Source organism: Triturus cristatus, chromosome 3_2 (genome assembly GCF_964204655.1).
Source record: "Triturus cristatus chromosome 3_2, aTriCri1.1, whole genome shotgun sequence".
NCBI classification, from domain to species: domain Eukaryota; kingdom Metazoa; phylum Chordata; class Amphibia; order Caudata; family Salamandridae; genus Triturus; species Triturus cristatus.
Genome location: NC_140584.1, coordinates 277,984,413 through 277,998,155, shown reverse-complemented (window position 1 = coordinate 277,998,155; position 13,743 = coordinate 277,984,413).

Genomic DNA, 13,743 nt, shown 5'->3' with positions numbered 1-13,743 from the left:
ATTTGGCAGTTTTCAGGTGCATAGAAGATAACTGGCAGCCTAGTTTGGTGCACCTACATTTTGCACTACCCAATAGATTATTTGCCAACAAGATGTCAATCAGTGTATTGTGTTGGACCACTCACTAATCCAGACGAGTAATGGGACAGTCTTAATGTCGGCTAGGTCTGGCTGCACATTCTTGATGCAGGATCTTTTTGTTTCTCAGCCGACTCCCCTCATGCAACTTTTCAGCTTTAGAAACCAAAACCCCGCTTACCTTCAGCTAATGCCTTCTTAGTATCTGGACCCAAATTCAAACATGTCTCTAATGTTAATATGGGCTACTAGGGAGCTTCCGCCGGGCACTGTAACGCTCTCCCGTCCACCCTGGGTTGTATCACCTCCCTTCTCAAGTTTAGATAGACTTTAAACATGTGGGTATTTCCCTGTGTGTAATTAGTGTAAATAATGCACTTAACCTACTTTGGTTTTCTGTTTTCAACCTGGAAGATATAGCGCTAAGATACCTTATGGTAAATGTTTGTGTTTACCATTTTTCTCCAAAAATAAAAAATAAATAAAAAATGACAGAAACAGGTGATACTGGGATTAACATCTCAGAAATGTCTTTTCCTCTGTTTAAATACATGCCCCTTCTGTTTGTTTTGCCCCATACGTATTAAAAGTTACCTCCAAGAAAGGGAAGCAATCCACTTATTGTGAAAATTACCCTTGGCTCTCATAGTTTTAGTTTTCGGAATTTTAGGGCCTAGCACCATCACCTGCGAGTCTAGATGGCTGATTGTTGTCCGATGAGGGCATGAGTGAGTTTATGAAGGCATCTGCAGGCCCTCTCAAAAGAACAACTTCCTTCTCGCAGAGCAGGGGGCTGCTCAAGCCTCTACACTTGGTGAATTACGTCACTGTGAAAGGGGCCAGGATACAACCCCCCCCCCCCCAACTCTTCAAGCTACAGCAAAATGATTGCTTCACTCCCCTTCGCGCCAGAGCTCACGTGCTTCCATACTTCCTATGTTTTGCCTTTTTGCAGCTATAGTAACTTTGAATAATCCATTAATATTTATTGTTAGTACAAAAAAATGCTGCCCTGGCAAGGGTCAAGTAGCCCGAGGCATGCAGGGAGATCTGCCTCCACCAGCATCAACCAGATTGTCTTCCCCAGCCTGGCCTCAGGGACCTTCCACGCCTCAGTCGCTCCCCACCGGCGATGATGCCTGCAGCGTCATTGCTAAAGGTAGCCTTGGGCACTTTATGCTTCAGCCCTGCAGTGTGCCCGGAGCTACAAACCTCTCAGCCTGTCAGTCACCCCACCATTTCCCAAACAGACACAAAGTGGGGCGAAAAAGCAAGAGATGGTAGATATTCCTGCTGCCCTGAAATTCAGCATCGACCTAGTGATGACGACTCCAGGCTGACGTGCTGCGCAACTTCCGCTCCCAGCTTCCTGCCAGGGTCGGATTGGGACCAAAAATAGGCCCGGGCAGCCACCAAAACATTGCATGGTTAGCATCAGGAGCAACTAGAGGCGCAACTAGAGTGAAATTTCAGGAGGGGCTAATAACAATTTCGGGGGGGGGGGGGGCGCTAATTCTTTCAGCAATCGGCAGAGTGAAGTTGCAGGGGCTCTAAGAAGGGGCATAAGAACAACAAAGCCTCGTGAACAATTAAATGGTCTTTTAAAGACCTGTGAGGTACTCGGGTGCGGCTGTGAGCCTGGGAAGCTGTCTCAGCCTGGGTTGCCACACAGAAGGGGGGGGGTGGCTGAAGCCCTTTGAGCCCAAATGGGTGTTGCGCGCCTGATCAGGAGGCTCATTTTTGGAGACATTTGTGGTACATTAAGCTTTTTTAAGCTTGATGGGTCAGTAGCAATGGTGAAGACTGGAAACACTGTAGCTGTGAAAACTGAAAACTTATTCCAGTCTCAATGCCTTGTACAAGTTTGCAAGAATCCTGCTCTCAATCAACTAGGCCCTCGACACTGATTATAACATCAATCCGAAATCTAGTATGAATCCAAGGGGCAAAGAGGGTTATATCAGAATCCCTGGGAAAAAGAACCTACAATGACAAGTGGAAGAGAAAAAGTGGCTCTGAAATTCCTCCCCTTGATTCACTACATACTGGTTTTATAGAATAAAACCTTTTATTTTCAGTAGCGCTCACCCTTGTTTCGTCCCCCTTTTTTATAATATCAGTAATTAAAAATAACCGATTATTCACTAGAATAATACAAAATATGCCCACCTCACTGCGGCCTGAGGCAGCAAATCATGGCTAGCAAAGGCACACAGAAGCACCTGCAACAGTCATCAGCGAGATTGACCAGGACTAGCAAAGTCCCAGCCCTGGCATCTGGCATCTGGATCCTGCCAGGCCTTAAGGCCTCCCCATTAGTGGCATGCTGTAGTATCACTGGTACAGGTAGACCTGGGTGCTTTTGTGGTAATCCCTACCGTGCCCAGGGCTCCCCATCAGTCACGCTGTCAGCTCATCCTCTCCCATCTCATCAAATCACAGGGGAGGGGGGTTGGCAAGAGCCTCATTCACCTCACCCTACCTTATGACAAGATGAGGTGAAAAAGCAAGAAACTGATAGCTGGAGTTTCTGCATCACTGTGCAGACTCCAACTCTGTGCTTCAGTTCCAGAGGCTGCGAGAAGCTGTGTACCTGCCCTGAGAGTCTATCCAATACCATTATCTGAAGCACAACAGGTCAGGTAGCTGAAGGTAAGTAAGTTAAATAAAACCTTATGAAATGGTGTGTGAGAGTGTACGTATGCTGTGTATATGAGTGATCGTGTAACCAAGTGAGACTGAGTGAGTCAGAGGGAGTGGGAATAAGTGAGACTAAGTTAGAATTAGAAAGCGAGTTAAAGTGAGTGCAAGTGAGTGTGAGCTAGAGTGACTGAGTGAGTGAGAATGAAGAAGAGCGAAGGTGGTAATTATTGCTATATGATGTACCTAGGTGAAATGCAGGCACACAAGCTGTAATTCCTGGCGTATGGAACAGCTGTGGAAAAATGCTGGTGCTGACATACTGGGCATAATTCTTGGTACAAGGGACACCAATGGCAAAATGCAGGCACTGGCATATTGGAGGTAATTCTTGGCTTATGGGATGCGGCACCCATGGAAAAATGCTGGTGCTGGCACACTAGAGGTAATTTGTTGTCTGTGGGACGCCAGTGGTAAAATGCTGGCACTGACATATTGGAGACCATTCTTGGCATATGGGACACCTATAGCAAAATGCTAGTGCTACCAAACTCAAGATAATTCTGGGCATTATTGAGGACAACCATGGCTTATTGGGCACTGGACACACGCAACTACAACAAAATTCTGGCCTTGACATTCTAGTGGCAATTTTGACCTTTGGGTCACCCATCACATATATATGGATGCAGTCAATGACAACATTGTGCCACTGGCATACTGTATGTAATTCTTGGCATTAACAGAGTGCCCATGGCATATGCGACCCATCCTTCCCAAAATAATTCTAGCCCTGACTCATGGAGATAATTATTAACACATAGGGGCACCCGCTGCACATTTTGAATTAAATGGGGTAAAACGTTTTCATTGACTTGGCACACCTTTAAAATATTTCAGTATTTAGTAAGTGCACTTTGAGAGACAATGGTTTTTGTGCAAGTTCATGTGAACATTCTGCTTTAAAATACACTGTTTAATCTCCTTTTTTAAATGTTTTTTAGCCGGAGACACCCCGTGATCCTTCCTTGAAGTTGGGCAGTCCCACTTTGCTTGCTCACAGGAATGCAGAGCAAGTATTACACCTCTCCACTTTCAGAGCCGCTTTTTGACTTTGTTCAACCCCTGTATGTGAGGGACAGCCATCATTTATTTTCTTATTTGATTTCTATTATAGCGCTATGTGTCCCAGTGTAGGGTGACATAGCGTTTTACATCATACTCACATATTGTACACAGAAAATTAATCACACAAGTGGGTAAATCAATTCTTAGGAAATATTACATAAGACAATGATGGTTACAAGGTGTAAAAGTCACATATCTTTCATATTGGTTGTTATAATACGTTAAGAGTGCTTGGTCTGGTGAAACACAGACCAGAATTAAAACATACTGCAGTGGTTGGGGCTTTCTGCACTAAAGAGACTTTATTACAACCAAAAGAACCCTTTTTTAGCAATATCAAAATAAATAAAGATTGATTACAAATGAAATAAGTTTCTATGCTTTGCAGTTTGCTTGCAGCTCCTTGATGCTGGATCATAGCGCACTGTGCTGCAATAGGAGGAATATAACTAGGGGCACTGGAATTATGTAATTCAGCAGCCCTAGCATTTTCTGTGTAATTATGGATTTGCCACATTTGTCACTTAATTCTTCATCTACTGTATAATATGCAGATCTTAAGTAAAAAAAATAGTTTCTAGCTTAGTCAGTTTAAAAGTTACAAAAAACTTGGCAACACATGTCCCTGCGCATTGGAAGGCCCTTCTCAAATGTTGACTGGCCATCTTTCAGTTGCTGTATTGATTGTTAAACTGATACTAATGAGGAGAAACGTTTTCCCAGACCGGAATGACAATGTTATAAAGTGACAAAATAAGGAGACAATACCATCAAAAAGTTGCACAATTTGTCTTTTATTGACCCAAAATGTAGTCTACTGCCACTTAATTTGGTCCTCCCTACCGCATAATTCCAATGGCAGTGATTATAATTTATAAACTGCAAGTAACAAAAGGACGACCTTTCTACATAAAATATAAATCTTTGATTTGCAAGCTACACGTTGTCTTTGCAGCAGGCATATAAACCCTCTCTGCTACATTATTGTTGAGTTAAACCACATTAGACAAAACATGAATCTCTCCAGCAAGTACATGCTACAAGTACACAAAATAAACTGGGTATGTGCTGGGTAGATTGCTTAATGAAATTTGAACTGGCCAGGTCGAGATGAAAATGGCCACAACACCTGACCTGACATGGCCTTCCAGCGAGGACTTTCTGAACTCCCTCATCCTCTCCCACTATGACCTAAAAGTGAAGTCCTAGTGGAGGAGGGGGCGGGAGAAAGGTGAATGGCATTGCTTCACTTCTGGGACCGGTTGGCCCCATGGGGGCCATGGTGAGAACTGACAACTAGGTGAGAATGGCCCAAAGGCCACAACAACACCCGGCCTCTTCCCACACTGTGTGCAGTTGACAGAGGCCCAAAAAAAATAGCCCCCTGCTGACCCTTAAGCACTGGCCCATCGGCCCATGCCCGATTACCAGCATTGGCAATCCGACCCTGCTTCCTGCGTACGTGATTGAGGCGGGAACTCCAAATAGAACACCTGCAGCTGAGGAGCTGAAGCAAAACTCATGCAAGTGGCTAAGGATAAGTCAAAAATAATAATCTCAATTGTTTGTGTGGGTGTGAGAGGATGAATTTGTGTTTGTGTGAATGTGAGCAATTGTGAGAGTAAGTGATTGCGTGAAGGTGAGCATTTGGGTAAGCATGTGAGCAATAAGTGAACATGAGTGAGACAGTGTGTGAACATGTGATCAAGACAGTGAGGCAGAGTATATGGAACTGTGTGAGATGGTGAGTGAGCATGTGAGAGCGTGTGAATGAGACAGCATGAGTGAGCTAGTATGTGAGCATGTGAATAACATAGTGAGTGAGACATTATATGAGCGTGTGAGACAGTATATGAGTGAGCATGCGAATTAGCATGTGAGATAGTGTATGAACATGTAAGTGCAGCAGTTTGTGAGGCACATGTGTCACACAGTCGCCTTTTCGGATCCTCCGGGAGAAGCCTCAGCAGGCACCCACCTATTGCGCAAGGGACCTCCGAGTCCCTAGCCCGTTTAAGTTGGGGTAGAATATCACGCCAATAGGCAGTTACCATCGGGCACTGCCAGATCATGTGCAGACAATCAGCTTTCCTAGTCTCGCACTATCTACTCAAAGCACCAGAGCATAAGGTGCCCGTTTTAGTACTCGTTGCACTGCTCGCTCCCAGAGCTTAGCCATTAGACTCACCAAATGGGGAAAATTATGTGGCCGACCCCTACCTTGCATTAGGAGTTCCCCAAGTTGGTGTCCCGTATGCCCTCTCGCCCGTGGGTTGGTATATAGTTATTTAACCCATGTAATAAACTGTGGTCTCAGACCCATTACAGAGAGTAACTGCCAGATATATTCCCACCCACGGAATTAAAGGCCTGCTCAATGTCCAAGAAGGCAAGAGCTTATCAATCAATATATGAAACAGGATTTATAAAGAGCAGTTATTCAGTAGGGTATCCACACGTATCGATCCCCATTCAGCTCTGGCGTGTGCATAACGTTTGCAAGTCGTCTCCGATTACGCAACATTTTTCTCCGGGGTATAAAGCCCAATTGGTCCTCATGTATCAGTTGTAGGAGATGGGACAATAGTCGCGCTGCCAGCACGTGGCTAAGGAGTTTGAGAGGGGTCTGTATGATCCCGTCTCTTTGGGGTCCTTCCCTGGTTTCAGGATCACCACTATCAAGGCCTCCCTCATTGATTGTGGTAGTTTCCGTTTCGCCAGTACCCCCGCAAGCACCAGCAAGAGTTTATCTATTGAGGTGTCAGGGAATTGCTTATAAAACTCCCATGAGAGGCTGTCAGGACCCAGTGATTTAGCAGTTTTTAGGGCCTTTATTGCACTCAGCAATCCCTGTTTGCTCACCATCACCCCTAGGGCTTTCCTGTAATCTGAGGTGAAACATGGTAGTGTTAGCTTCCCCAAGTAAGGGATCACCTCCCGGGCTTCCCTAGTATTCTGCAGCTTAGCGTATACCCATCTGAAGTGCTCTGTAAACGCTGCATTTTTTGCCTGTTGTGTGTATGCTATCCCTCCCTCTTGATTTTTAACTGCTAGAATAGGTTGTATCTAGGACTCTGATCTAATTAGCCAGCCTCCTACCTGCGTTTCTGCAATTTTTATCCAGTTGATCCCACAGCTCCCCCACCTTTTGCATCTGTCTACCCCAATTATTTAGAAGGGGAGCGTCTGTGCAAGTGATGCCTCCAGTCTTTCTAGCTCAGTTTCTTGCTGTGTCACATCTTTCTTGAGGATACGACTCATCTCTACCTTTACCAGGCACACCCGACAGATCACCACTTTCATGGCGTCCCACTCCATGGTTCTGCTCCTGCCGTTTCCAGTTTTGTTCAAAATAGTGTGTCAAAGCCGTAGACAGCGTGTCTCGGATAACCGGGTCTGTGAATGTGTCAACATGAAGTCTCCACAGTGCTATTTTGGGAGTGTGCCTGTGTAATGTGTACTCAACCAAGAGTGGGGAATGGCCAGAAATATAGCAGGCCAAGTATTGTACATCCTCTATCCTATGGGCTGCAGCTGTTTGGAAAAAGAAGTAGTCGAGGCGGCTATATGTCGCAGCTGCTGGGGTATAGCAGGAGTAAGCGTGTGTGTCTGTGTTACATTGCTTCCAGACATCAAGCAAGCCCAGGCTACTCAGTGTCTGCAGGAGGGCAGCAGACATGTGGAATTTAGACCCCATGCCAGGGGGATCTATCCAATTGACTTTCCAGGGCACAATTAAGGTTGCTTGCCAGGATGACCTCCATCCAGGGCAGGGTCGGACTGGGAACAGAAACTGGCCCTGGCAAACAGCTTGGCTGGCCCTCAGGGGTTGGGGTGGGGGGTACAGCGGAGCTGCTTGCTAGGGCCGGTTTTGGGCGCTTTTATTACCGGAGGCCAATATTGCAAGCTCCCGGTAACAAAAACGGCCCCCAGGGTCCTAAAACCGGCCCCCACCCTGGCGGCCCACCGGGGAAAATGCCCGGAACCCGCTACGGCCAGTCCTGTCCTGATCCAGGGGATGGCTGTGTAGCCTTCAAAACCTCTCCCATGAGTCTCCATCATCAGTGTTTGGAGCATAAACGTTAATTAGGCATACATCATGTGCATTTAAGGTGCCCTCAAGGATAGCATTGCTGGGGGGGCGTGGCTAGCAGCCTGTAATGTAATGTAATGTAATTTGGTATTTGTAAAGCGCTGACTGCCACTCCGAAAGGAGCATCCTGGCGCTGTTTGGCTGGAGGTGAGAGGGGGCCTTTGGGGTGCTAGATGAGAGAAAGGCATAATTTGTCTGGGGTACTAAATACCCACGTTTTCAGGGCCTTCCTGAATTGTGTTTCTGTTTTTCGTAATCTTAAATAAGTTGGTAAAAGGTTCCAGGTTTGGTCCCTAATGTGACCACTGTTTTTCCTCCTTTTGTCTTACATCTGAAGCTAGGTGGTTTGAGGTGCTGAAGAGGACCTGAGTGTCCTGGTTGTGATGTAGGGAGTGAACCATGCCGATAGGTAGTTAGGTCCCGATTTATGCATGGCTCTACAGGTGATTAGGAGAATTTTAAAGAGAGTTCTCTTGTGCAGCGGGAGCCAATCGAGGGCTTTTAGTGCTGCAGATGTCGAGGATCTTCATGGGAGTTTAAGAACTAGACGTGCCGCAGCAAGTTAGACCACTTGTAGTTTCTTTAGTGTTGATTTGTTGGCACCTGCCAAAAGGCTGTTGCAGTAGTCAAGGCGCAAGAGAATCAAGGCCACTGCCACTGATTTCCTTGCGGCAATTGGGATCAGATCAAATAATTTTTTTTGCGATTTAATAAGGCTAAAGCAGGTCCCTGCTACAGCTATAGCGTGTGGGAGGAAGGAGAGTTCAGTATCAAATTGTACTCCTAACTTTTTAGCTACCTTGACCATGTCAGGTGGAGGTGTTGTTTCTTCAGGCCACCATTTATTGGGCTGGAAAGAGACATCTTTTCCTATGGGGAGAATTTCAGTTTTGTCGGTGTTACATCTGAGGTGGTTGTCCCTCATCCACTGTATAACTTCAGATAGGCAGTGTTTAAAATTAATTTCGGCATCTGTCGAATTATTATCCAAAGAAAGGATCATTTGGGTATCATCTGCGTAAGACGTGACTTCGATCCCAAAGGATCCTATCAGAGAAATGAGCGGAGTCATATAAATGTTGAACAACAGTGGGCTCAATGATGAGCCCTGTGGGACTCCTGTTGTTATGTTGCGTTCCACCGAGAGGAAAGTGCCACGGGTAACTGCTTGTCTGTGGTGGGTGAGGAATGATTTTATCCATTCCAGAACGGTACCTGAGATGCCACCACGTTCGAGTCACTTCAGCAAGATGCTGTGCGAGATGGTATCGAACGCGGCAGGCAAGTCGAGTAAGATCAGAACCGCTTTCCTGCCTTTGTTGGCTATGGTTTTTAGGGTGTCAGTTATTTCCAGAAGGGTTGATTCTGTGGAGTGCTTTGGGCGAAAGCCAGATTGTTGAGGGTGGAGGATATTAGTGGCTTCAATGAATTTGGTTAGTTCATTGTGCACAAATTTTTCTGTCATTTTGCCAAGCAGGGGAAGTAGGGAAATATGGCGGAGGTTTGAGAGCACAGAGGGGTCAATGTTTTGTTTCTTTTTCAATGGTTTTACTATTGCAAGCTTCCAATCATCTGGAACTGTACCTGAGATTAGGGAATAATTACTATCTGATTTATGATTGGGTTAACCGAATCTATAATTTTGTGGATGATCCTAGGGGGACAGGCATCCAGGGGTAAGCCTGATTTGCATGCCCCTATAGCCACATGTTTGTTCTAATGAAACTGGTACAAAAGTTCGGATGCAGTAGGTGGAGGTAACAGGGTGTTCTTTGTGGGTGACATCCTGGTCGTGAAGGGGAAACGGTAAGAAGTCTTTTGGGATTTTTTGAATTTTTTCTTCAAAGAACACTGAGATATCATCACACAATTTCTGTGACGGTGTAGTTCTTTCTGTAACGCTATGGGATTTGTAAAGGACTTTATTACTGAAAAGATAACTTTTTGGTCTTGGTTTGCCTCCTGTATTTTCTTTGAGTAGTACTCTTTCTTGGCAAGTTTAATCTGATGATGGTAGAGCTTTCTACTATTTTTATAGGCTATTTTATCTTTGGCGTTGAATTAACTTCTCCAGTTACGCTTGTGCCGCTTACAGTGAAGATGAGTTCGAGCCAGGGCAGGCGTAAACCAGGGGAATTTCTGAATTTTTAGTTTCCTGTACAAGTCAGGAATTGCAGATGGGCTAAGTTCTTTGCATGTAGTGGTTAGCCAGGAGTGAAAGAGGTGTGAATCATAACCTGTGTTCCCAGTAAGAACAGGGATTTGAGCTTGGGCAGCGGTTACTAGCCCTGGGTTCTTAGCTAATTGTGCCCATTTGTGCCTGTGTTGAAATTCGGGGGGCCTTATCAGGGCGGCTAATCTGTGGAACCCTAAGTGTGAGGGAGACATAAAGGTGGTCTTACCATATCTGAGGGGTACGGGGGTCGACAAATAGTGAGGACAAGTTGGAACAAACCCCATCCAAAGTATGGCCCGCCCGATGTGTTGGGGCTTCCACCAATTGATGCAGTGCGAATAGTTCTATGATTTGAAGGAAATTCTCTACTCCAGGCTCCGTACTGTCTTCTAAGTGGAGGTTAAAATCTCCTAACAAAGTAAAATTGGCATATCTAAGCAGGAGATGACTTAAGGACTCCCCGAGTGAGTCTGTGAAGGTTGTGCTCTGACCCGGTGGTCGGTAGATCAGAGCTCCGGAGAAGGACGTAGAGGTGTTTAATGAGAGGCAAAAGCCAAGGCTTTCCGCTCCCTTGATAGAATCAAGGTCAAAATTAGAACAGTGTAGCGAGTCACATAGGATGTTGGCTAGAACCCCTCCTCTCCCATCCCTTCTATCTTCGCTATGAATAGTATAATTGGGTGGGAGAGCGACAGCAACGTCGGGGTTACACCAATCTTTCAGCCATGTTTCTGTAATGAATAGGAAGTCAAGCTGCTGGTCTGTAATAAGATCTCTGACATCTTGACAATGCTTGCTTAGTGATCTAGCATTGATTAAACCCCCTTTAAGTTGGGCATCGTGACCTGTTGTGGTTGGACTAAGGCTGTTGACTGAAATAGGAGGCTCCGTGGGAAGATCAGTTCTACAATAACAGCAGGCCCCCATTATTTTGTCAGGAGACATCAGACCCTTGCAATATCCCCCACTGTTTAGGGGTTTCAGTGCCTCAGATGTATACACAAATTCTGGGTGGATTAGTGCAGCATTTTCTGCCCTTGTCACGGCCTTGGCACGGACGGGCGCAGACGGGATTGCCATTGGCGCGCCGGTGGCGTGCCCGCTGAGTGGGTCTGGCCCAGCATGGGATTAAATAGCTGGCCGGCTGCGTAAATGTCCTGAGCTCCGTCTTCCTCACCGGAAGGTTTAGCAGGCCGGAAGTCAGGTTGGCCAGGTTGGCCTGGTAGGGGGTGTGTCCGCTTCCCTCCAATCCAATGGCAAGACGGCTGAGGAAATGGCCGCTGCCTAGAGAGGCTCCATGACCCAGCCAGCATTCCCAGAGATCCGACCAGTAATCCGCTGACATAAACTCCCAAAACGCAAAGAGCAAAGCGTCAGAAGTAGGTGGGAACTCAAAATACTTGTTTTCAGCCCCGCATAACGGAAACCGACGAGACGAAATCGTGGAGAAGAGGTGCGGCCTATATCGAGAATTGCAGCTGGGGACTGGAGTTCAACCGGGGCCGAACATAGAGGGGGCGGTGCACCAGGACTCGGAAATAAGATCACGCTGCACCGGCAACGCCGGTCCCCCAGCGAAGATCCATCGCGACAGAGAGACTGAAACGAGACTCTGTGGATCCAACCAACACTGAATCGAGGGCCGACAGGACAACGCTGAGGACAAGTGGAGAAGGAGAAGAGGCGCGGCCTAAATCACAAATTGCGGTCAGCGCCTCGAGTGCGACTGAAGCTGAAGATCTCACGGGCCAAGGATCCAGGGCACGGAAGCAAGACTGCATATGCCTGAGACGGCGTCACCCAGTACAGGGCAGCACTACTAAGGAAAGGTCAGTGGGACGCTACGGGGGCAGAATCAGAGGGGCCAGACGCGGCAAAGACAGATGAGACACGGCAGATTCCCAGAAAGACATACAGAGCAGACGGGCCTGTGCACCTGCCGAACTCGGACACCATAAAGGACTGATCCGCTTTAAGGTTTCCCCGGTGCCGTGGGACAAAACCTCCCCTGCCCTCAGTGTACCCTTCATAGACACTGCAAGCAAGCTGCACCGTGGCTCATAATATATAGGGGAAGCCATACATCATGGCGACCACGAGGGAGCTGCTATAGAAAGTGCTTGTGCATTAAAAGTTGGTGGCCCCGGAGAGCCCAGAAAAGAGAAGTAAAATAAGACTCTTGGATGACGAGGCCCATTAGCACATATACACAGCGAGCCGAACACAAGATTTGCAGCACCACGGAGCACCTACAGGCAGAGATTGGGCAGAGAGCCCCCCTGTTCCCCTCCCCACTGTTGGCAAGAAAATACTACAACAGGTCTGGGGCGGAAAATTTGAAAGGCCGCGTGTGACCACGCGACACACAGGTGGGCAGCGGTGAGTACCGCCCCAGGTCCATTTCAGTCAACGTGAAATTTTTGCAATGGGGGGCAGAGGCCAGCGGGGCATGCACCAAACAAAACTAGACAAATACGCCTGTACCAAGGCTCCTCCTGAAATTACAGAACATGACACCACCCAAGTGGCAAACCCTACAACAACAGAAGGACCAGAAGTCACGTTGCAGGACATTCTGACCACCTTGAATAACGTGCATACCTCCTTAGATTCAGGAATAAGTTTGGTCTTGGTGGAACTCTCATTGATCCGTGCAGATTTTAAAAAAATGACTACTAGAGTAGCGAAGGTTGAAGCAATCACAACAACCTTCTCTAGCAACACAATTCCTCTCAAGGAACAAGTACGTCAACTCGAGGCGGACAACAAGATAAAGATCGCCAAACTTGATGATCAGGAAGACCGTTCGAGGCAAAATAACATTAGAGTCATTGGCGTGCCGGAAAAAGCAGGAGGAACAACACTCGACCTCTTTGTCGAAGACCTCATCAAGAATCAGTTGCAGCCAAGAGGCCTGTCCAAATACTTTTCAGTAGAAAGGGCTCACCGTGTTCCAGGTGGAAACCCCAGACCAGGCTCCCCCCCCCCCGATATCCATACTAGCCTGCATTTTTCATTTCCGTGATCGCGACTTGATTCTACAGATGGCCCGTGTAGCCCCGCCACTGCGCCTTGACCGCAGTACTATAACAATTTTTCCGGACTACACGGCGGCAGTGACAAAATAGCGCCGCGGATTTCTGGAGGTTAAAAAGGAGCTTAGAAACCGTGAACTCAAATATTCAATGTAATTCCCAGCAAAATTAAGAGTAGAGGCTGAGGGAAAAGCATGTTTTTTTACGATGCCTGAGGAGGCCCAAGAATGGTTTGAGGGATGGTGCCGAGCCACGAGCTCTGGGCGAACTGCCAGGAAATACGGTCAAAGATGAGACACCAGCAGAGTCCGAAGAGATAAGCTTAATAGAAAGATCCTCACAGGCGGGCGGAGGAGAGTGAGAAGTCCCTCACAGACATTAGACACCAAAGCTGGTCGTACTATTTCACCGCAAAGCACGCAATGAAACGGACAAACTACATATAGATCTAAAATGATGAAACAACGCCTCGGAACCACAGTTGGAACGACACTGAAGCATACACATCGCTCAAAACGGCAGTGATGAGAAAAAACAATTACTAGACACTAGACCAAAGTTTATACTGATTCAATTAGCTCTTTCTGTATGTT